The 25,280-nt window shown below is 42.8% G+C and overlaps 1 protein-coding gene across 5 annotated transcripts in view; it reads left to right on the forward strand.

Annotated features, from left to right (window-relative positions):
• Positions 1 to 25,280, forward strand: part of LOC115142766 (peroxisome proliferator-activated receptor delta-like) — a 48,086-nt gene that overhangs the window by 4,835 nt on the left and 17,971 nt on the right. The gene's annotated exons all lie outside the window — the stretch shown is intronic.

Genomic DNA, 25,280 nt, shown 5'->3' on the forward strand with positions numbered 1-25,280 from the left:
ATTTATACAATGTTCTTTCATTGTTTAGAAAACCAGGAGCAAGGCTACCTGTTGTAGCCATAAGCATAGACCTAGTTGAAGTTTATCGGCTAGTATTTTGTATTTGGCAAGGATGTTGCAAGAACTTCCAAAACATTTGTGTTTTGTGTGGAAGAAGATTCATCTGTCTACATTGACACTAAGCCTTGTTGCTTATGAAAGAAACACACTACAGTCACAAAACTCAGTTACTAGGTCTATATCTGCTGCCTTCAGTCAATCATGACTTGGGGTTAAGTTTCCACCCGGGTGAGTTTAGACTTGTCCACCCACACACAACCTGTCATATTGGTTTGCCCTAGTAGAAGCATGTTTGAAAGGGGTCAGTCCATTCATGCTTTCAGTATATGACAGAAACCCGTAACCTAGATTGCAAATGCACCCATATACGTCATGAATATACACTGCTCAAAAAAATAAAGGGAACACTTAAACAACACAATGTAACTCCAAGTCAATCACACTTCTGTGAACTCAAACTGTCCACTTAGGAAGCAACACTGATTGACAATACATTTCACATGCTCTTGTGCAAATGGAATAGACAACAGATGGAAATTATAGGCAATTAGCAAGACACCCCCAATAAAGGAGTAGTTCTGCAGGTGGTGACCATAGACCACTTCTCAGTTCCTATGCTTCCTGGCTGATGTTTTGGTCACTTTTGAATGCTGGCGGTTCTTTCACCCTAGTGGTAGCATGAGACAGAGTCTACAACCCACACAAGTAGCTCAGGTAGTGCAGCTCATCCAGGATGGAACATCAATGCGAGCTGTGGCAAGAAGGTTTGCTGTGTCTGTCAGCGTAGTGTCCAGAGCATGGAGGCGCTACCAGGAGACAGGCCAGTACATCAGGAGACGTGGAGGAGGCCGTAGGAGGGCAACAACCCAGCAGCAGGACCGCTACCTCCACCTTTGTGCAAGGAGGAGCAGGAGGAGCACTGCCAGAGCCCTGCAAAATGACCTCCAGCAGGCTACAAATGTGCATGTGTCTGCTCAAACGGTCAGAAACAGACTCCATGAGGGTGGTATGAGGGCCCGACGTCCAAAAGTGGGGGTTGTGCTTACAGCCCAACACCGTGCAGGACGTTTGAATTCCATTAATAATTTTTGTGTGATTTTGATGTCAGCACATTCAATTATGTAAAGAAAAAAGTATTTAATAAGAATTTTTCATTCATTCTGATCTAGGATGTGTTATTTTAGTGTTCCCTTTATTTTTTTGAGCAGTATAGAATGTGTAGACTTGACTGATGTATAACATTGTGGTGGCATTTATATCTTTGGGGTAAGAGATAGTAAGAACAGGCAGAATTCATCTAGGTCAGTTGAATAGCTAATAGTTGATGAACTCCATAGAATCTACCTACGCCATGTTCCCCTCCTTTTAAAAGACTCCCTCTGGTCTTTCACAATGTGTGTTTACCACTGATCTGTGTCGGAGGGGAAAGGTTGTCCCATTCAGTGTGTTTTAGTGGGCACGGAGGGAGGAGCAGCAGTTAATCTGCTCTGTTTCACATGAGAGGAGAGATTGGGGGGGGGGGGGCAGGGTGGAGAGAAGGGACTGGAGTTGGGAGCATGAGAGGAGTCAGGAAATGCACAATTCACAACATAAATCACCCACGTAGAGTTCCACAAACAGGGACCAGACAGAGAGAAACCTGTTGGAATACTGGTACAATTCAACCCTTACTGCCCTTCCTCGAAGCAATCACAGATCTCGGAGAGCATTATTGGTGAAAGTAATTGGGTGGAATCTTCGCCAATTGATTGGCTCTATTGTAGTGCTGAGCGATTAGTGCTTTGAGGTCTGTTCGATTAGGAAAACAAAATCACTTTAAATTTTTTATTAAATGCACTATGTATTATGTGGGTTGAATGCTGTAATAACACAAAACATACAAGTAATACAATTCCCATGATGGTAGTGACTCCATTACTACTTATTAACCATCATTTATTTACATTACTTTACTTTAATCAAATATTTCAGTTGTGTATATTACATTTGTTTTATTTGATGAATTTATCATTTTTTCCCCAAGTCATCTCATCAGTATAGATCTGCTGCCTATGTTGTCTTGACAAAATCACTATTTCAGTAGTTCTTCAGGGTAAATAAGGCAGTTTTATGACTGCTGAATACTAACTATCAATCACTTAGATCATGTATTTTCAGGTAGAGATGCCTTGCGAAGCAACTGCTCTCTATCCATCTCGATGGCACATTGTTCTCTCTTTTACTTAGCAGGTGTAATTTGATAACAAGATGGCTCTGACAGACATGGTCACCCTGTTCCTATCTCCTAGCCAACTTTGCAGTATTTTGTTTCTTTTATTTAAAAAAATCTTACGTTATTTGTTCAGAACATTTATTGCATTATTACCTACAGCCCAAAATAACTTAATGTTACCAAATTCAACTTTTAATATTTTCCAGTGATGAAGACATGGATGTCTCATGGTATGGTGGGGTATACAAAATTCAAAAGGCACTCGGAACATCTGAGCAATCTTTTTTGCAGGTGCATGGCAACAGTTGAACAAGATGAAGGAAAAAGGAAACCGCACACTGCTCTTGATAGTATTACTGATATTTAATAAGCTTACGTATCAGCCTCACGGCCTTCGTCAGAGCTTTTATGAATAAAAAAAAATTGGTGGAGTATACAAAATGGGTCAACTTTGAGCACCTCTTATCTTCTGAATGTTTTGGCATATACAAATATGTATGGAAAGTTTTTTTTTTTTTTCAACTCAAAAGTGATTGAAATCAAACGGAACGACCCTCCAACCAGTAGATTAGCTCTGGCCCAGCCAAGCCTCTCATTACTGCTTAAGGATCTGCCCCTTTTCCCCCCATTTTCGCCTAAAATAACATACCCAAATCTAACTGCCTGTAGCTCAGGCCCTGAAGCAAGGATATGCATATTCTTGGTACCATTTGAAAGGATACACTTTGAAGTTTGTGGAAATGTGAAAGGAATGCAGGAGAATATGACACAATAGATCTGGTAAAAGATGATGGAAAGCAAAAAACAACCGTTCTTTTGTAGTTTTTTTATACCATCTTTGAATTGCAAGAGAGTGGCCATAATGTATTATTCCAGCTAGAGGTCGAGCGATTAATCGGAATGGCCAATTTAATTAGGGCCGATTTCAAGTTTTCATAACAATCGGAAAAATCTATTTTTGGGCGCTGATTTTGCCGATTTTCTTTTTACATTTTTTTATTTAAAAAAAATAAATAAAAAAAGATACCTTTTTATTTAACTAGGCAAGTCAGTTAAGAACACAGTCTTATTTTCAATGACGGCCTAGGAACGGTGGGTTAACTGCCTTGTTCAGGGGTAGATCGACAGATTTTCACCTTGTCAGCTCGGGGGATCCAATCTTGCAACCGTACAGTTAACTAGACTAACGCTCTAACCACCTGCCTCTCATTGCACTCCACGAGGAGCCTGCCTGTTACGTGAATGCAGTAGAAGCCAAGGTAAGTTGCTAACTAGCATGAAACTTATCTTATAAAAAACAATAAATCAATCATAATCACTAGTTATAATTACACATGGTTGATGATATTACTCGTTATCTAGCGTGCCCTGCGTTGCATATAATCGATGCGGTGCGTATCGTTGCTCCAACGTGTACCTAACCATAAACATCAATGCCTTTCTTAAAATAAATTCACAGAAGTATATATATTTAAACCTGCATATTTAGCTAAAAGAAATCCAGGTTAGCAGGCAATATTAACCAGGTGAAATTGTGTCATTTCTCTTGCGTTCATTGCACGCAGAGTCAGGGTATATGCAACAGTTTGGGCAGCCTGGCTCATTGCGAGCTAATTTGCCAGAATTGTATGTAATTATGACATAACATTGAAGGTTGTGCAATGTAACATGCCACCCGTTAGATAAAATACAGAACGGTTGCGTAGTTCACTGAAATAATAAACGTTTCGTTTTCGAAATGATGATAGTTTCCGGATTCGACCATATTAATGACCTAAGGCTCGTATTTCTGTGTGTTATTATGTTATAATTAAGTCTATGATTTGATAGAGCAGTCTGAGCGATGATGGGCAGCAGCAGGCTCATAAGCATTCATTCAAACAGCACTTTCGTGCGTTTTGCCTGCAGCTCTTCGCAAGCACAGCGCTGTTTATGACTTCAAGCCTATCAGCCTGATGGCTGGTGTAACCGATGTGAAATGGCTAGCTAGTTAGCTGGGTGTGCGCTAATAGCGTTTCAAACGTCACTCGCTCTGAGACTTGGAGTAGTTATTCCCCTTGCTCTGCAAGGGCCGCGGCTTTTGTGGACAGATGGGTAACGATGCTTCGAGTGTGGCTGTTGTCGATGTGTTCCTGGTTCGAGCCCAGGTAGGGGCGAGGAGAGGGACGGAAACTATTCTGTTACACTGGCAATACTATGGTGCCTATAAGAACATCCAATAGTCAAAGGTATATGAAATACAAATGGTATAGAGAGAAATAGTCCTATAAATACTATATTAACTACAACCTAAAACCTCTTACCTTGGAATATTGAAGACTCATGTTAAAAGGAACCACCAACTTTCATATGTTCTCATGTTCTGAGCAAGGATCTCAAACGTTAGCTTTTTTACATGGGACATATTGCACTTTTACTTCTCCAACACTTTGTTTTTGCATTATTTAAACCAAATTGAAAATGTTTCATTATTTATTTGAGGCTAAATGGATTTTTATTGATGTATTATCTTAAGTTAAAGTAAGTGTTCATTCAATATTGTTGTAATTGTCATTATTACAAACAAAAAGCAAAACAAATCGGCCGATTAATCGGTACCGGCTTTTTTGGTCCTCCAATAATCGGTATTGGCTTTGAAAAATCGCAATCGGTCGACCTCTAATTTCATCCCAGGTGCAATTTAGATTTTGGCCACTAGATGGCAGCAGTCGTTGTGCAAAGTTTTAGACTGATCCAATGAACCATTGTATTTTTGTTCAAAATTGTGTCAAGACTGCCCAAATGTGCCTTTTGTTTATTAATAACTTTTCATGTTCAAAATTGTGCACTCTCCTCAAACAATAGCATGGTATTCTTTCACTGTAATAGCTACTGTAAATTGGACAGTGCAGTTAGATTAACAAGCATTTAAGCTTTCTGACAATATCAGATATGTCTATGTCCTGGGAAATGTTCTTGTTACTTACAACCTCATGCTAATCGCATTAGCCTACCTTAGCTCAACCGTCCTGTGGAATGGACACTGATCCCGAAGAAGTTTTAAGCTGCTCTAATTGAACACTTGCATTCCTTGCTTTGTCTTAATCACAGCAACGCTGGGGATTGTTGGGAAAGTCTTTTGAAGTTTAGCATTTGGATCCCCTGCTGGAGTCTCTGGGCAGTCAGGCTCACCTGGCCAATGTCATTGATTGGTCAGAGAATGGGTTGTCATTGGTCATGTCTTCCATGACAAAAAATGAAAACACAAAGTAGACCAAATTCTTAGGTCCTTTCAATCTGTTTTGTGTAAAATGGTGTTTGCTATAGCTTGGAAAATAAATACTTCTGACTCTGGATGACAACACAATGATGTTCGTTTCCAACATTAGAGCGGTTTTCCTAAAGAATTTAAGTCCGCTTCCTGTTTTTTTCCCTTGCCACGATACTGACGAGTGTCGTGATACTGGTATCGTTCTGGCCCATCACTGTTATGTATCGGAGTTCTGCCAGTGGGCTTTGTTTCGCTTACAGGGTGTCCAGAAATTGAGAATTGATGACGTAATTAGTTTGAATGCAGAATAGGTTGTTGGACTCCTCCAAACTTGGGTCAATGAGTTATAAGCTTTTTAAAAGGGAAAAATATATATTTTTAAACACTTTTTATGTTCCCTTGAGTGTTACCTATGCACTTTCAGAATTTGTCGCAAAAACATTCTTTGTTATTTTTTTATTTTTAAAAAATGCGATTTATTAAATTAAATGCGATTTATTTAATTATTTAATTAAGTCATTCGGTGCGACCATGAGTATTAAAAAATAAAAGCTTTTCAGACCAATATTTCAAGCAAAGAGTAGAATATTAACATGCATGGTCTCAAATATTCAACATTTTAAGAAGTTATAAGTTACAGTATAATATCATAGTTTTTTTCACTTGACGAACCCTCATTTTGAATGACCGTCAACTACAACTTCTGTTAGATAAATGAAAAGCATAACATTTTACAGAAGTGCATTTACCTCTTATAGACTGAGCTTCTCTCTGCATTTTGAGACAATAACATAATTTAATTGTTTTTTTTAACATTAACTCTGATTGTACTGAATGATCATTCCTGGTCGCATTACTACTTTGTTATGGTCACATTTTTTGGGGCAGAACTCACTCTTTCCCTCTTAATCAAACACACACACACACACACACACATTAAGAGTAAACATGGTTTCTTATTCAACAACAATGAAGCCTTTAATGCTTAATAAAATACCAAAAATGTGACTCGAATGATTATCACGCAGAAACATTTCAAGTTCATGACAATGAAGTTCATGACAAGATTAAATTGATGCATTATGATTATCAATGTTAAAAACAGTGTTAAGAATCATTGTAATAATAAATGAATAGTAGTTAATGAAATACAATAATTCAACCTTCAAACATTAAAATATAAAATACAAAGTGTTTTTCTACATTACAATGTTGAGAAAAAGTTAAGTGTTTCTTTGTTTTTAATCTTCATTGCGTGGACAAGTTTTTCTGATCCCTAATATTAAAACATCAATTTATGTGATTTAAGTTTCTACAGAACATTGCAAGATTAAAATTGAGAGTTAAGTGTAATTTTTATTACATTTTTTATTTCACCTTTATTTAACCAGGTAGGCTAGTTGAGAACAAGTTCTCATTTGTAACTGCGACCTGGCCAAGATAAAGCAAAGCAGTGTGACACAGACAACAACACAGAGTTACACATGGAGTAAACAATAAACAAGCCAATTAAAAAATAAAGTCTATAGACAGTGTGTGCAAAAGGCATGAGGTAGGCAATAAATAGGTGATAGGAGCGAATCATTACAATTTAGCAGATTAACACTGGATTGATAAATGAGCAGATGATGATGTGCAAGTAGAGATACTGGTGTGCAAAAGAGCAGAAAAGTAAATAAAATAAAAACAGTATGGGGATGAGATGGGTAGATTGGGTGGGCTAATTACAGATGGACTATGTACAGCTGCAACGATCGGTTAGCTGCTCAGATAGTTGATGTTTAAAGTTGGTGAGGAACAGCAAGATTGTGCAAACAATTCATGGGATTCAAACATTGAACACAAAGAAATTATCACTTTGTAGCAAAAGTTGTAACACCAACTCATTGAAGTTGACAATCAAACTTACATTCTTAGAACAGTGTTTTTGATGTAGTTTAACTAGTGTGACAAGAAAGCAGCCCAGTTTGTGTCAGATAACCGAGATGCTCTTGCGCTGAAGGGCTTGGGCTCACTGATCATTGACTTCACATCTCCCTCATAGTAGAAGGTTGTCTGGCACATAGGGCCAGACAAAAACATTCCTCACTCCATGCTGCTGCATACAAGTGATCTGCACTTTCTCCCCAATCACCTTCAGTACCTGGCCTACAAAGGGGTGGTCTTTGTAGCTGACAATGACAAAACTGCCTAGATTTTCAGTAAGTGTTGACTTGGCTGAAGCTTCATCTTGCTGTTCCTCAGTAATGGTGTTCTCCTGATGGTGTTCTTCATTGAAGTTCACTTCCACAACACTGAAACAGGTGTTGCAGATGTTTGGTCTGCTACAGAAGGAAGACACTTCAGTGTTTTATTTTCCCTGACACTGTGGAGGTGACCTGGTGCAACTTCATGGTTCCTTTGACTCCAGAAAAGTTGTTTGGCACAGATTCATTGTGCTTTGTGACATGTGTAATCCAAAAGAACTTGATGCTCGATCCACTCTTCGAGTAGTTCGAATAACTCCTTGGGAATCTGCACATCCTCCCCCGTTGCATGTGTTTGTCTGCACAATGTGTCACAGCCCCACCCATACCATCTGGTGCCCCCTTCCCGTAACCCTTTTTAGAGAACTTCCAGGTGATTTGTTTGAATTCGTAAATATATGGCTGAGTGTTCTTCTTGTTTCTGTATTGGGTGACGGGACCATCACTCTTCATGTGGAATGTCGTGATTTGTGGATTCTGTTCTTGACATCTCTTAGGACAGGCTCCAGGTGAGCCCATACTGCTCTCTCATCATGTCTAAGGGAGTCAAATATGGTGGCGTAGGACTGGGTTTCCTCTGATGTGTACACAACACTTGTATGGATCGTAGCCTGCTGTCTACTCTCCCCAAAGTGGAATGCCTGAATTTCTGTGGCCAATTTGCAGAGTCAACAGTAATCTGTGTTCTGACGATAAAGCATTTGCTTGATAAAGGCATCGGCAAATTGACTCTCATTTAATATAGATAGATAGGATGGTAGTTATTTACGTAAACTTATTTTCAGTATTAGCTGCTTGATGTGCTATACTATAAAACCCCAAAAACTGACAAAACACATCATACAAAACTTGTGTTTTTACATACAAGGAGATAATATGATGTATTTGTGTGTACAAAAAATATATATATATATATATATATATAAACTTACTACAAAGACAGACAAACATTGACATCATTCAGTACAACCGTTGAATTTCTGGTAACTCCGAATTATCCTTTTGGTTACACCGTATGACTTTTCTCACAAACATGTTTTTAGAGGCAACTGCTTATGGACGCATGTGAACACTTCACTTTAACATTAAGTATGTATCTTGAGTATCGAAATAAAATATAAGCTGTTCAGATAATTTAACATTTTATTTTGTTTTTAGCGGTCGCACCGAATGATCTGATTTTTTTTGGCTGACACCTGACAGGAAGTGGACATGTAAATTTATCAAAGATTTACGAGAGACTCGCTAACCTTTTCTTAACCGAAGGTTATCTCACAGGCATCTTCGTGATGTCGCATCCTGTCACATGAGTACCATCATGTGATTTGATCCAAAATAGCAACTTAATGTCGGTCATGAAGGCTGTTTATCCAGACATAAGTATTTAAAACCTTTCTGCCTAAACTGTCTTACCCATACAGACGTATAGTGTAAAAGACCCTTAAAAAATCATGCCAGAATAATTGTTTGACAGTTTTGTTATGATTTGAGATGTCACTTTTTTAACCTTTAGATCATTGAAAGTGACCTTTCCCCCCCCTCACATTTAACCATGAAATATTTTAGGACTATAGTTACATACTATCAAAATAAAGTTGCACACTCCATGTATAAGGCTTACCAGATATCCTTTCTAAAAACATTGACCCCTAGTGGTCTGATTATTGACTTTGATCTCATGCCCTTCTTATGAACACATTTTTCCTTTATAAACAAGTCTTATAAATGTACATTTTCTTTCTACATCTTATTAGCATACACATATGCCCCCTCTTAATGATGCTCATTATACATTAAGGTTGAACCAAAATATTACATGTAACAAATATGAAAGGAAATATGAAATTATTATGTGAATTTGAATGAAACAATAATGTATGTTGATGCTAATATGATGTACAATATTCCATTATGTTTCTATAAGATAACAATAGCGTAATATATTTCATATGCCATATACAATTTTTTTAACAGTTTCACTAGTTAATTATAATTAACTTAATCATCATGACACACCCCTCACTATTGTCATTGGTTGCACTAATGGCACAGTTTGTCTACATAACCTGGTTCAAGTATTCATGACATTACCCTGAGGATGGCACAGTGATGCTGAAATGTTGGTAAATACCCATTACATTTCTGGGAGTTTATACATGTAGTGTGCAACTTTCTTTATTTTGATAGTTTATTCAGCGTTAGTCAGGACCAAAAAAGAAATGTCCTCTCACTGTCAACTGCGTTTATTTTCAGCAGACTTAACATGTGTAAATATTTGTATGAACATGACAAGATTCAACAGATGACATGAACTGAACAAGTTCCACAGACATGTGACTAACAGAAATGGAATAATGTGTCCCTGAACAAAGGGGGAGGGGTCAAAATCAAAAGTAACAGTCAGTATGGCCACCAACTGCATTAAGTACTGCAGTGCATCTCCTCCTCATGGACTGCACCAGATTTGCCAGTTCTTGCTGTGAGATGTTACCCCACTCTTCTACATTTACATTTAAGTCATTTAGCAGACGCTCTTATCCAGAGCGACTTACCTGCAAGTTCCCGGACATTCCCTCCGATCCAACAGGTCCCAGACGTACTCAATGGGATTGAGATCTGGGCTCTTCGCTGGCCATGGCAGAACACTGACATTCCTGTCTTGCAGGAAATCATGCACAGAACGAGCAGTATGGCTGGTGGCATTGTCATGCTGGAGGGTCATGTCAGGATGAGCCTCCAGGAAGGGTACCACATGAGGGAGGAGGATGTCTTCCCTGTAACTCACAGCTAAGAGATTGCCTGCAATGACAACAAGCTCAGTCCGATGATGCTGTTACACACACGTCCCCAGACCATGACGGACCCGCAACCTCCAAGTCAATCCCGCTCCAGAGTACAGCCTCGGTGTAACACTCATTCCTTCAACGATAAACGCGAATCCAACCACCACCCCTGGTGAGACAAAACTGAGACTCGTCAGTGAAGAGCACTTTTTGCCAGTCCTGTCTGGTCCAGCGATGGTAGGTTTGTGCCCATAGGCGACACTGTTGCCGGGGATGTCTGGTGGTGAGGACCTGCCTTACAACATGCCTACAAGCACTCAGTCCAGCCTCTCTCAGCCTATTGCAGTCTGAGCACTGATGGAGGGATTGTGTGTTCCTGGTGCAACTCGGGAAGTTGTTGTTGCCTTCCTGTACCTGTCCTGCACGTGTGGTGTTCGGATGTATCGCTCCTGTGCAGGTATTGTAACACGTGGTCTGCCACTGCGAGGACCATCAGCTGTACATCCTGTCTCCCTGTAGTACTGTCTTAGGTGTCTCGCAGTACAGACATTGCAATTTATTGCCCTGGCCACATCTGCAGTCCTCATGCCTCCTTGCAGCATGCTTAAGGAACATTCACACTGATGAGCAGGGACCCTGGGCATCTTTCTTTTGGTGTTTTTCAGAGTCAGTAGAAAGGCCTCTTTGGTGTCCTAAGTTTTCATAACTGTGACCTTATAATTGCCTACGGTATTAGATTACAATTACAATGAAGATTACAATGAAGATCTGTGAAGTTATTTGGATTTTTACGACTTATCTTTGAAAGACAGGGTCCTGAAAAAGGGACGTTTCTTTTTTTGCTGAGTTTATATATATCACATTTTACGTAAGGATTCAGACCCTTTACTCAGTACTTTGTTTGAAGCACCTTTGGCAGTGATTACAGCATCGAGTATTCTTGGGTATGACGCTACAAGCTTGGCACACCTGTATTTGGGGAGTTACTCCCATTCTTCTCTGCAGATCCTCTCAACCTCTGTCAGGATGGATGGGGAGCGTCGCTGCACAGCTATTTTCAGGTCCATCCAGAGATGTTCGATCGGGTTCAAGTCTGGGCTCTGGCTGGTCCACTCAGGGACGTTCAGAGACTTGTCCCGAAGCCACTCCTGCGTTGTCTTGGCTGTGTGCTTAGGATCGTTGTCCTGTTGGAATGTGAACCTTCGCCCCAGTCTGAGGTCCTGAGCCCTCTGGAGCAATCTGCCATCTGTCAATGATGAATTTACGGTGGTGGGGTGTTGGACTGATCTTGTTGATCGTGTACATACCCTCTACAAACTGACTAAATGATGAAAACGATGCTGGTAGCAGAATTGAATACAGCGGAGAGTTCCTACTACAATGCAACTCAAACACAAACGTGCTGGATATCCCAACGATCCATCTAATCCCCGATTTTCATTTGGGTTTGTAATCCACTCGCAGACAAACGTGGAAAACGCAGGGCAATCACACACAGACTTAAAAAATGTAAGAACAAACTTACCCACCACCACCTTGCTGATCAGTGCCGAGTCACTAAGGGGGAAAGCGGATGAGCTGTCAGCGAATCTGCTCCTCCAACATGAATACTGGGAGGCCTGTTTGCTGGCGTTTACTGAGACTTGGCTGGATGACAGAGTCCCGGACAGGGAAGTGGAGCCGGCTACTCTGGTCAGAGCGGACTGTGATCTGACAGTCACAGGGAAACATCACGGCGGGGGCGTCTGCCTGCTTGTCAGGGACCAGTGGTGTAAATGGATCTTGGTAAGAGAGAGATTCTGTACCCCCGACATTGAACTGCTTTCTGTGTCACTGCGACCCTACTATTTGCCCCGAGAGTTCCCCCAATTGTTTGTTACCGTTGTGTACATTCAACCGAAAGCAAATCTAACAAAGGCGTCAGAGAATATATAATCCGTCACAGAAACTGGAATCCATCTCCCCCGTTGCATCCACATTTATTTTAGGGGATTTTAACAACTGTACTTTGCACGAAATCCTGCACACATACCACCAGTATGTGAAATGTCACACTAGGAAAAATAAGACTCTTGATTTGTGCTATGGGACAATACCAGTTGTGTTCCCGGCCACCACCTGGGGACATCAGACCACAATGTTGTCTACCTCAGGCCAACCTACTGTCCGCTCCTGGAGAGGGAGAAATCCACAGTTAAAACTGTCCAGATCTGGAAGGACAACAGTATCACTTGTCTCCAGGGGTGTTTTGACTGTACTATGTGGGAGGTATTTGAGGACAGCAGCTCTGATCTTGATGAACTCACATATGTTGTTTCAGACTATGTAAACTTCTCTGAGTCAGTTGTGCCTACTAAAATCTGTAAAAAATCTTCCCAAACAATAAGCCTTGGGTATCAAAACATCTAAAATCACTACTTAATAGGAAGAAGGCAGTTTATGCTGAGGGTGATAGACAGGCTTTAAGAGATGTACAACGTGAGATCAAAAGACCGACACTGGTGGACAAGGAGGCATACAAGCAAATGGTGGAGAGGACCCTCTCCTCAGGAAACTCCAGGGTGGCCTGGCAAGGCATTAAATCCATGGCTAGTGCCCTCCACATAGGCAGAGGGGAAAACAGTGCTGACCTTGGGAGACATGAGGGCCAGAACATGGCTAATGAACTGCATGTTTTCTTCTCAAGAATTGAATCAGACAATCTTGTGTTGGAGGTAAAACAAATGGAAGCATCATTACAAATGTTTGAGAGGGTTGATGTTAAACAGGCTGATGTTTTGAAGTAAATTGTTCAGATGTAACACACACAAAAGCCTCGGCCCAGACAAAATAAGTGGACATGTGTTAAAGCACTGTGCTGAACAATTGGCTGGTGTTTTTACAGACATTTTCCAATCCTCGCTTGACCAGTATTGTAGAAAAACTCAATTATACCAATTCCTAAAGCATCTAATCCCTCTGTGCTGAATGACTACCGCCCTGTCGCCTTGACATCCTTAGTAATGAAATGCCTTGAGAAAATTGTAAAAAGTAATATTCTCAGGGCCACCCAGAAGCTCCTCGACCCATTTCAGTTTGCCTATCAGCCCAGCGGAGGAGTTGATGATGCCATTCTTACTCTCCTCAACATGGTCTACAGACATCTAGAGGGTGTAGTCTCCTGAACATGGTCTACAGACATCTAGAGGGTGTAGTCTCCTCAACATGGTCTATAGACATCCCATGTCAGGGTTTTGTTTGTTGACTTTTCTTCTGCCTTCAACACAAGCCAGCCTTACATTCTGGCACAGCGACTCATTCTGGACTTCTCCTTAGATGGGGGGGCTGGATTTGTGGTTGTTGGACTTCCTGAGCCAACGGTCACAGCGGGTCAAAATGGGCCCCCACGTGTCGGACATACGCAACACCAACAAAGGCTCTCCTCAGGGATGTGTTGTACTAGTTCCCATCCTGACAGACACCTTAAGTTCGCTGATGACACTGCCTTGATCAGCCTGTTGCATGATGACGAGGAACATCATGGCCCAGTCCTAGATGACTTTGTAGAGTGGTGTGACGAATCACACTTGGTCCTCAATACCAATAAGACCAAAGAGACGTGCATAGACTTCAGGAAGCATACAACACCTACCTCTGCAACATCAACCAGAGGTTAGAATATAGAGATTGCAGAGGTATAAAAATATCTAGGTGTCCTCTTGGACAATAAGCTTCTTTGGAGTTAATGTACAGATCTGATCTACAAAAAGAGTCCATTGTAATTGTACTATACTGACTCTGTTTTACAAATCTTTCATTGAGTGTTTAACTGTTTGTTGGTTTGGCAATTCCACTGTCAGCCAGAGAAATATGCTGAGAAGGATCTTCACCACAGCAAGCAAGGTACTTGGAGTCAAGCAGACAGTCCTGGATAAGATCTTTATGGTCAGGGCCCTCCGCAAGGCTCACAAAATCCTTTTAGACCCAAGCCCCCGTTGTACCCGGACTTTGAACTTCGCCCCTCTGGGTGCAGGTATAGGGCACTGAGGCTATCCGGAACATATCCCAATCCACGATTGGTCGGACCAGCGTTGGTCGGACCAGCGTTGAACAGACCTGAGCACGGGTGTTTCCTGTTTTAGTTTCTGTCTATATGCAGGGAGCAACAAAATGGAGTCGCAGTCAGATTTGCCGAAAGGAGGGCAGGGGGAGGGCTTTGTATGCATTGTGGAAGTTAGGGAGCCTTGTTTTCAGATTAGCTTTGTTTAAACAATAAATGCAGCCTCAGGATATATGGTTTCCAGTTTACATAGAGTCCAGTGAAGTTCTTTCAGGGCCGTTGAGATGTCTGCTTGGGGGGGGATATACACTGCTGTGATTTACAATTGAAGAGAATTCTCTTGGTAGATAATGTTGTCGGCATTTGATTGTAAAGAATTCTTGGTCAGGTGACCAAAAGGACTTGAGTTCCTGTATGTTCTTATGATTACACCACAAATCATTAATCATAAGGCATACACCCCCGCCCTTCTTCTTACTAGAGAGATGGTTGTTTCTGTTGGTGCGATGCGTGAAGAAACCGGGTGGCTGTACCGACTCTGATAACATATCCTGAGTGAGCCATGTTTCCGTGATACAGAGAATGTTACAATCTCTGACGTCTCTCTGGAAGGCAACCCTTGCTCGAATTTCGTCTACCTTGTTGTCAAGAGACTGGACATTGGCGAGTAGTATACTCGAGAGAGATGTGCCCCTTCTGCGGCGCCTTTGTTTTGGGTCGGCTACTGGGATTAAATCCATTGTCCCGGGTGGTGGTCCAAACAGAGGGTCCGCTTCGGGAAAGACATATTCCTGGTCGTAATGTTGGTAAAGTTGACGTTGCTCTTATATCCAATAGTTCATCTTAGGTTTCATTACATGCAGTCGAGAAGAACTACTGAATATAAGAGCAGCGTCAACTCACCATCAGTACGACCAAGAATATGACTTTCGCGAAGCGGATCCTGTGTTCTGCCTTTCACCCAGGACAACGGAATGGATCCCAGCCGGCGCCCCAAAAAAACGACTTCGTAAAAGAGGGAAACGTAGCGGTCTTCTGGTCAGACTCCGGAGACGGGCTCATCGTGCACCACTCCCCAGTATACTTCTCGCCAATGTCCAGTCTCTTGACAACAAGGTTGATGAAATCCGAGCAAGAGTAGCATTCCAGAGGGACATCAGAGACTAACGTTCTTTGCTTCACGGAAACATGGCTCACTGGAGAGACTCTATCGGAGTCGGTGCAGCCAGCTGGTTTCTCCACGCATCGCGCCGACAGAAACAAACATCTTTCTGGTAAGAAGAGGGGCGGGGGCGTATGCCTTATGGCTAACGAGACGTGGTGTGGTCACAAAAGCATACAGGAACTCAAGTCCTTCTGTTCACCTGATTTAGAATTCCTCACAATCAAATGTCGACCGCATTATCTACCAAGGGAATTCTCTTCGATTATAATCACAGCCGTATATATTCCCCCCCAAGCAGACACATCGATGGCTCTGAACGAACTTTATTTGACTCTTTGCAAACTGGAATCCATACATCCTGAGGCTGCATTCATTGTAGCTGGGGGTTTTAACAAGGCTAATCTGAAAACAAGACTCCCTAAATTGTATCACCATATCGATTGCGCAACCAGGGCTGGCAAAACCTTGGATCACTGCTATTCTAACTTCCGTGACGCATATAAGGCCCTGCCCCGCCCTCCTTTCGGAAAAGCTGACCACGACTCCATTTTGCTGATCCCTGCCTACAGACGGGCCGCCCCCAGGTGGTGAGGGTAGGCAACAACATCTCCTCCCCGCTGATCCTCAACACGGGGGCCCCACAAGGGTGCGTTCTGAGCCCTCTCCTGTACTCCCTGTTCACCCACGACTGCGTGGCCACGCACGCCTCCAACTCAATCATCAAGTTTGCGGACGACACAACAGTGGTAGGCTTGATTACCAACAACGACGAGACGGCCTACAGGGAGGAGGTGAGGGCCCTCGGAGTGTGGTGTCAGGAAAATAACCTCACACTCAACGTCAACAAAACTAAGGAGATGATTGTGGACTTCAGGAAACAGCAGAGGGAACACCCCCCTATCCACATCGATGGAACAGTAGTGGAGAGGGTAGCAAGTTTTAAGTTCCTCGGCATACACATCACAGACAAACTGAATTGGTCCACTCACACTGACAGCGTCGTGAAGAAGGCGTGTATACTTGTGTGTATAAGACAGTAGTTTTGGAATTGCTAGTTAGATTACTTGTTGGTTATTACTGCATTGTCGGAACTAGAAGCACAAGCATTTAGCTACACTCGCATTAACATCTGCTAACCATGTGTATGTGACAAATAAAATTAGATTTGATTTGAGATTTGTAGGCCTCCTTGCTCGCACACCCTTTTTCAGTTCTACCCAGAAATGCTCTATAGGATTGAGGTAATGGCTTTGTGATGGCCACTCCAATACATTGACTTTATTGTCCTTAAGCCATTTTGCCACAACTTTGGAAGTATGCTTGGGGCATTGTCCATTTGGAAGACCCATTTGCGACCAAGCTTTAACTTCCTGACTGTTGTCTTGAGATGTTGCTTCAATATATCTGCATAATTTTCCTGCCTCATTATGCCATCCATTTTGTGAAGTGCACCAGTTCCTCCTGCAGCAAAGCACCCCCACAATATGAAACTGCCACCCCTGTGCTTCACAATTGGGATGGTGTTCTTCGGCTTGCAAGCATCCCCATTTTTCCTCCAAACATAACGATGGTCATTATGGCAAAATAGTTCTATTTTTGTTACATCAGATCAGAGGACATTTCTCTCTAAAGAGTATGATCTTTGTCCCCATGTGCAGTTGCAAACCCGTCTCAGAACGCGTCTCCTTCCTGAGCGGTATGATGGCTGCGTGGTCCCATACTTGCGTACTATTGTTTGTACAGATGAACGTGGTACCTTCAGGCGTTTGGAAATTGCTCCCAAGGATGAACCAGACTTGTGGAGGTCTACAATTGTTTTTCTGAGATCTTGGCTGATTTCTTTAGATTTTCCCATGATGTCAAGCAAAGAGGCACTGAGTTTGAAGGTAGGCCTTGAAATACATCCACATGTACACCTCCAATTGACTCAAATGGTGTCAATTAGCCTATCAGAAGCTTCTAAAGCCATGACATCAATATCTGGAATTTTACGAAGCTGTTTAAAGCACAGTCAACTTGGTGTATGTAAACTTCTAACCCACTGGAATTGTGATACGGTGAATTATAAGTTAAATCTGCCTGTAAACAATTGTTGTAAAATTGACTTGTGTCATGCACAAAGTAGATGTCCTAATCCACTTGCCAAAACTATAGTTTGTTAACAATAAATTTGTGGAGGGGTTGAAAAACAGGTTTTAATGACTCCAACCTAAGTGTATGTAAACTTCCGCCTTCAACTGTAAATCAAATCAAATGTATTTATATAGCCCTTCGTACATCAGCTGATATCTCAAAGTGCTGTACAGAAACCCAGCCTAAAACCCCAAACAGCAAACAATGCAGGTGTAAAAGCACGGTGGCTAGGAAAAACTCCCTAGAAAGGCCAAAACCTAGGAAGAAACCTAGAGAGGAACCAGGCTATGTGGGGTGGCCAGTCCTCTTCTGGCTGTGCCGGGTAGAGATTATAACAGAACATGACCAAGATGTTCAAATGTTCATAAATGACCAGCATGGTCGAATAATAATAAGGCAGAACAGTTGAAACTGGAGCAGCAGCACAGTCAGGTGGACTGGGGACAGCAAGGAGTCATCATGTCAGGTAGTCCTGGGGCACGGTCCTAGGGCTCAGGTCCTCCGAGAGAGAGAGAAAGAAAGAGAGAATTAGAGAGAGCATATGTGGGGTGGCCAGTCCTCTTCTGGCTGTGCCGGGTGGAGATTATAACAGAACGTGGCCAAGATGTTCAAATGTTCATAAATGACCAGCATGGTTGAATAATAGTAAGGCAGAACAGTTGAAACTGGAGCAGCAGCATGGCCAGGTGGACTGGGGACAGCAAGGAGTCATCATGTCAGGTAGTCCTGGGACATGGTCCTAGGGCCCAGGCCAGTTGAAACTGGAGCAGCAGCATGGCCAGGTGGACTGGGGACAGCAAGGAGTCATCATGTCAGGTAGTCCTGGGGCATGGTCCTAGGGCTCAGGTCCTCCGAGAGAGAGAAAGAAAGAGAGAAGGAGAGAATTAGAGAACGCACACTTAGATTCACACAGGACACCGAATAGGACAGGAGAAGTACTCCAGATATAACAAACTGACCCTAGCCCCCCGACACATAAACTAATGCAGCATAAATACTGGAGGCTGAGACAGGAGGGGTCAGGAGACACTGTGGCCCCATCCGAGGACACCCCCGGACAGGGCCAAACAGGAAGGATATAACCCCACCCACTTTGCCAAAGCACAGCCCCCACACCACTAGAGGGATAACTTCAACCACCAACTTACCATCCTGAGACAAGGCCGAGTATAGCCCACAAAGATCTCCGCCACGGCACAACCCAAGGGGGGGGCGCCAACCCAGACAGGCCGACCACAACAGTGAATCAACCCACCCAGGTGACGCACCCCCCCAGGGACGGCATGAGAGAGCCCCAGTAAGCCAGTGACTCAGCCCCCGTAACAGGGTAGAGGCAGAGAATCCCAGTGGAAAGAGGGGAATCGGCCAGGCAGAGACAGCAAGGGCGGTTCGTTGCTCCAGAGCCTTTCCGTTCACCTTCCCACTCCTGGGCCAGACTACACTCAATCATATGACCCACTGAAGAGATGAGTCTTCAGTAAAGACTTAAAGGTTGAGACCGAGTTTGCGTCTCTGACATGGGTAGGCAGACCGTTCCATAAAAATGGAGCTCTATAGGAGAAAGCCCTGCCTCCAGCTGTTTGCTTAGAAATTCTAGGGACAATTAGGAGGCCTGCGTCTTGTGACCGTAGCGTACGTGTAGGTATGTACGGCAGGACCAAATCAGAGAGATAGGTAGGAGCAAGCCCATGTAATGCTTTGTAGGTTAGCAGTAAAACCTTGAAATCAGCCCTTGCTTTGACAGGAAGCCAGTGTAGAGAGGCTAGCACTGGAGTAATATGATCAAATTTTTTGGTTCTAGTCAGGATTCTAGCAGCCGTATTCAGCACTAACTGAAGTTTATTTAGTGCTTTATCCGGGTAGCCGGAAAATAGAGCATTGCAGTAGTCTAACCTAGAAGTGACAAAAGCATGGATTAATTTTTCTGCATCATTTTTGGACAGAAAGTTTCTGATTTTTGCAATGTTACGTAGATGGAAAAAAGCTGTCCTCGAAATGGTCTTGATATGTTCTTCAAAAGAGAGATCAGGGTCCAGAGTAACGCCGAGGTCCTTCACAGTTTTATTTGAGACGACTGTACAACCATTAAGATTAATTGTCAGATTCAACAGAAGATCTCTTTGTTTCTTGGGACCTAGAACAAGCATCTCTGTTTTGTCCGAGTTTAATAGTAGAAAGTTTGCAGCCATCCACTTCCTTATGTCTGAAACACATGCTTCTAGCGAGGGCAATTTTGGGGCTTCACCATGTTTCATTGAAATGTACAGCTGTGTGTCATCCGCATAGCAGTGAAAGTTTACATTATGTTTTCGAATAACATCCCCAAGAGGTAAAATATATAGTGAAAACAATAGTGGTCCTAAAACAGAACCTTGAGGAACACCGAAATTTACAGTTGATTTGTCAGAGGACAAACCATTCACAGAGACAAACTGATATCTTTCCGACAGATAAGATCTAAACCAGGCCAGAACATGTCCGTGTAGACCAATTTGGGTTTCCAATCTCTCCAAAAGAATGTGGTGATCGATGGTATCAAAAGCAGCACTAAGGTCTAGGAGCACGAGGACAGATGCAGAGCCTCGGTCCGTTGCCATTAAAATGTCATTTACCACCTTCACAAGTGCCGTCTCAGTGCTATGATGGGGTCTAAAACCAGACTGAAGCATTTCGTATACATTGTTTGTCTTCAGGAAGGCAGTGAGTTGCTGCGCAACAGCCTTCTCTAAAATTTTTGAGAGGAATGGAAGATTCGATATAGGCCGATAGTTTTTATATTTTCTGGGTCAAGGTTTGGCTTTTTCAAGAGAGGCTTTATTACTGCCACTTTTAGTGAGTTTGGTACACATCCAGTGGATAGAGAGCCGTTTATTATGTTCAACATAGGAGGGCCAAGCACAGGAAGCAGCTCTTTCAGTAGTTTAGTTGGAATAGGGTCCAGTATGCAGCTTGAAGGTTTAGAGGCCATGATTATTTTCATCATTGTGTCAAGAGATATAGTACTAAAAGACTTGAGCGTCTCTCTTGATCCTAGGTCCTGGCAGAGTTGTGCAGACTCAGGACAACTGAGGTTTGGAGGAATACGCAGGTTTAAAGAGGAGTCCGTAATTTGCTTTCTAATAATCATAATCTTTTCCTCAAAGAAGTTCATGAATTTATCACTGCTAAAGTGAAAGTCATCCTCTCTTGGGGAATGCTGCTTTTTAGTTAGCTTTGCGACAGTATCAAAAAGGAATTTCGGATTGTTCTTATTTTCCTCAATTAAGTTAGAAAAATAGGATGATCGAGCAGCAGTAAGGGCTCTTCGGTACTGCACGGTACCGTCCTTCCAAGCTAGTCGGAAGACTTCCAGTTTGGTGTGGCGCCATTTCCGTTCCAATTTTCTGGAAGCTTGCTTCAGAGCTCGGGTATTTTCTGTGTACCAGGGAGCTAGTTTCTTATGAGACATTTTTTTAGTTTTTAGGGGTGCAACTGCATCTAGGGTATTGCGCAAGGTTAAATTGAGATACTCAGTTAGGTGGTTAACAGATTTTTGTCCTCTGGCGTCCTTGGGTAGGCAGAGGGAGTCTGGAAGGGCATCAAGGAATCTTTGTGTTGTCTGTGAATTTATAGCACGACTTTTGATGTTCCTTGGTTGGGGTCTGAGCAGATTATTTGTTGCAATTGCAAACGTAATAAAATGGTGGTCCGATAGTCCAGGATTATGAGGAAAAACATTAAGATCCACAACATTTATTCCATGGGACAAAACTAGGTCCAGCGTATGACTGTGACAGTGAGTGGGTCCAGAGACATGTTGGACAAAACCCACTGAGTCGATGATGGCTCCGAAAGCCTTTTGGAGTGGGTCTGTGGACTTTTCCATGTGAATATTAAAGTCACCAAAGATTAGAATATTATCTGCAATGACTACAAGGTCCGATAGGAATTCAGGGAACTCAGTGAGAAACGCTGTATATGGCCCAGGAGGCCTGTAAACAGTAGCTATAAAAAGTGATTGAGTAGGCTGCATAGATTTCATGACTAGAAGCTCAAAAGACGAAAACGTCATTTTTTTTTTTGTAAATTGAAATTTGCTATCGTAAATGTTAGCAACACCTCCGCCTTTGCGGGATATGGTCACTAGTGTAGCCAGGAGGTGAGGCCTCATTTAACACAGTAAATTCATCAGGCTTAAGCCATGTTTCAGTCAGGCCAATCACATCAAGATTATGATCAGTGATTAGTTCATTGACTATAATTGCCTTTGAAGTAAGGGATCTAACATTAAGTAGCCCTATTTTGAGAAGTGAGGTATCATGATCTCTTTCAGTAATGACAGGAATGGAGGTGGTCTTTATCCTAGTGAGATTGCTAAGGCGAACACCGCCATGTTTAGTTTTGCCCAACCTAGGTCGAGGCACAGACACGGTCTCAATGGTGATAGCTGAGCTGACTACACTGACTATGCTAGTGGCAGACTCCACTATGCTGGCAGGCTGGCTAATAGCCTGCTGCCTGGCCTGCACCCTATTTCATTGTGGAGCTGGAGGAGTTAGAGCCCTGTCTATGTTGGTAGATAAGATGAGAGCACCCCTCCAGCTAGGATGGAGTCCGTCACTCCTCAGCAGGTCAGGCTTGGTCCTGTTTGTGGGTGAGTCCCAGAAAGAGGGCCAATTATCTACAAATTCTATCTTTTGGGAGGGGCAGAAAACAGTTTTCAACCAGCGATTGAGTTGTGAGACTCTGCTGTAGAGCTCATCACTCCCCCTAACTGGGAGGGGGCCAGAGACAATTACTCGATGCCGACATCTTTCTAGCTGATATGCACGCAGAAGCTATGTTGCGCTTGGTGATCTCTGACTGTTTCATCCTAACATCGTTGGTGCCGACGTGGATAACAATATCTCTATACTCTCTACACTCGCCAGTTTTAGCTTTAGCCAGCACCATCTTCAGATTAGCCTTAACGTCGGTAGCCCTGCCCCGGGTAAACAGTGTATGATCGCTGGATGATTCGCTTTAAGTCTAATACTGCGGGTAATGGAGTCGCCAATGACTAGAGTTTTCAATTTGTCAGAGCTAATGGTGGGAAGCTTCGGCGTCTCAGACCCCGTAACGGGAGGAGTAGAGACCAGAGAAGACTCGGCCTCTGACACCGACCCGCTGCTTAATGGGGAAAACCGGTTGAAAGTTTCTGTCGGCTGAATGAGCGACACCGGTTGAGCGTTCCTACAGCATTTCCTTCCAGAAACCGTGAGAAAGTTGTCCGGCTGCGGGGACTGTGCCAGGGGATTTATACTACTATCTGTACTTACTGGTGGCACAGACGCTGTTTCATCCTTTCCTACACTAAAATTACCCTTGCCTAACGATTGCGTCTGAAGCTGGGCTTGCAGTACAGCTATCCTCGCCGTAAGGCGAGCACAGCGGCTGCAATTAGAAGGCATCATGTTAATGTTACTACTTAGCTTCGGCTGTTGGAGGTCCTGACGAATCGTGTCCAGATAAAGCGTCCGGAGTGAAAAAGTTGAGGAAAAAATAAATAAATATATGAACGGTAATTAAAAAGTGAAAACCGTAAAGTTGTCAGGTAGCAAAATAGGTTGGCAACAAAACGCACAGCAACTCGAAAACAAGCCTGCAAGTTGTGACCGGAAATGACGTATACTGCTATACTGCTCCTACATGGCCCAGTAGTCTAACCGTAGTCAGTCGCACAACTGAATGCATTCAACTGAAATGTCTACCCCGTTTAACCGAAACCCTCTGAATCAGAGCGGTGCAGGGGTCTGCCTTAATCGACATCCACACCATGTGCAAAAGGGTAACAGTTGTTGTTGTTGGGGGTGATTCAAACCAGCAACCTTTCGGTTACTGGCCCAGCGCTTTTAACTGCTGCATTCAGGCTGTAATGCAACAAAATGTGTCAAGGGGTATGAATACTTTCTGAAGGCACTATCTCCTAATAATATTGCATGTTTTATGACTTGTGATTGGATGACAACAAGCTACATGCGCCACTCTCATGGAAAGCAAGAGCACAAGCTGCATAAATGATAAAGCATTTCTCTCTCTGCAGGAAGCGCAATGTAGACCATCTACATTGTGAATTCACGTGGAATTTTTCTTATTTTAACTTAACGGCTTTAAACTGTATAACTGATCAATGCAGGTTATTTAATTGTAAACACAATCAAATCCTATGAAATTACATCAACACATACTGGAGGAGTTACTGGCTAGGTACAAGTGGCTAGCTTAACTAACGAACTAGGTACATCGGTCGCGGTGCGCATGACCAGAATGGCACATCGATGAACTGCAAAAGGCACATCCCATTTCTGTTAGAAAATTGAGAAAGAGGAGGAGTTGGACTGTTTTGTGCCCAAAATGGACCTTTTAAGAACAATTTTCCATTTGTCACATTCCTAGTCTATGGTATTCTCTCTTCCCTCTTTTAAACTCACCAGACAAAGACTTGGTGATCCCCCATGAAATCAGCCCTATAGCCTGTTCATATGAACCCTATTTCCACTTGGCAAATGCACACACACACTCACTCACCCACATGAACAGCGACCCAAGGCCAGTGGGGGAAAGTCCATGGCTGTTCAGCAGGAAGTACGGAATGTGGGAAAAGGTCAGTGGTGCTAGCTGATCCGTAGAGTGTCCCTACACACACACACACAAACAGAGAGCGTCTTCAGCTCAGGGCTCTCCCGTCCCAACAACAAGAGTCTGTTGAAAAACACCAGCCTTGCCTGCCCCAGGGCTCACATGTGCTGGGGCTTGGAGGCTAGCCCACTCACTGTGTGTGCATGTGTTTCTCTCTGAACAACAAGGCCTACACATTAATGCCAATGGGTTAGCTTATTGTTTCTCTCGCTACTCTTTTTATCTCTCCTTTTTCTTCTCTCTGTTAGTGATTAGTTGATAGCATTTCAGTGATTTAGATTAATTTCTTAACAGCTGGCTCTCCTCAGCAACAAAATAACTCCAGGCCTGCATCAAAAACCTCTAACCTGGCCCATATGCTATGTTTCTATGGGGAGGCTGTTTCTGTCTCTCTGGGTTGGAGGTGTGCTGGTTAAGGCTTGCTCAGCTGCAGAGGGATCTGTTGAATGAGACCAGATCAAAGTCTCTGTTATTACAAGTGTTTCCAGAAGAGACTGCCGGTTCCATGTTCAAGCCTTTCATTGTCTCTCAATGTGTTGTTTTAACTGGGTAGAAGTGTTTCATGGATCTGATTGGATGTCTAACTTTGTAAAATACATTTAGATTGGACAGTCTCTGTATTCTGTGATAGCAGCTCTGATTGGCTGCAACCCTATCCTCATGACACACCACCGATTGGGAATAAATAATTCCTCTGTAAAAGATCTGTACTAACTGGCTGTTCCCCTCCTCCCC

This window comes from Oncorhynchus nerka, linkage group LG2 (genome assembly GCF_034236695.1).
Source record: "Oncorhynchus nerka isolate Pitt River linkage group LG2, Oner_Uvic_2.0, whole genome shotgun sequence".
NCBI classification, from domain to species: domain Eukaryota; kingdom Metazoa; phylum Chordata; class Actinopteri; order Salmoniformes; family Salmonidae; genus Oncorhynchus; species Oncorhynchus nerka.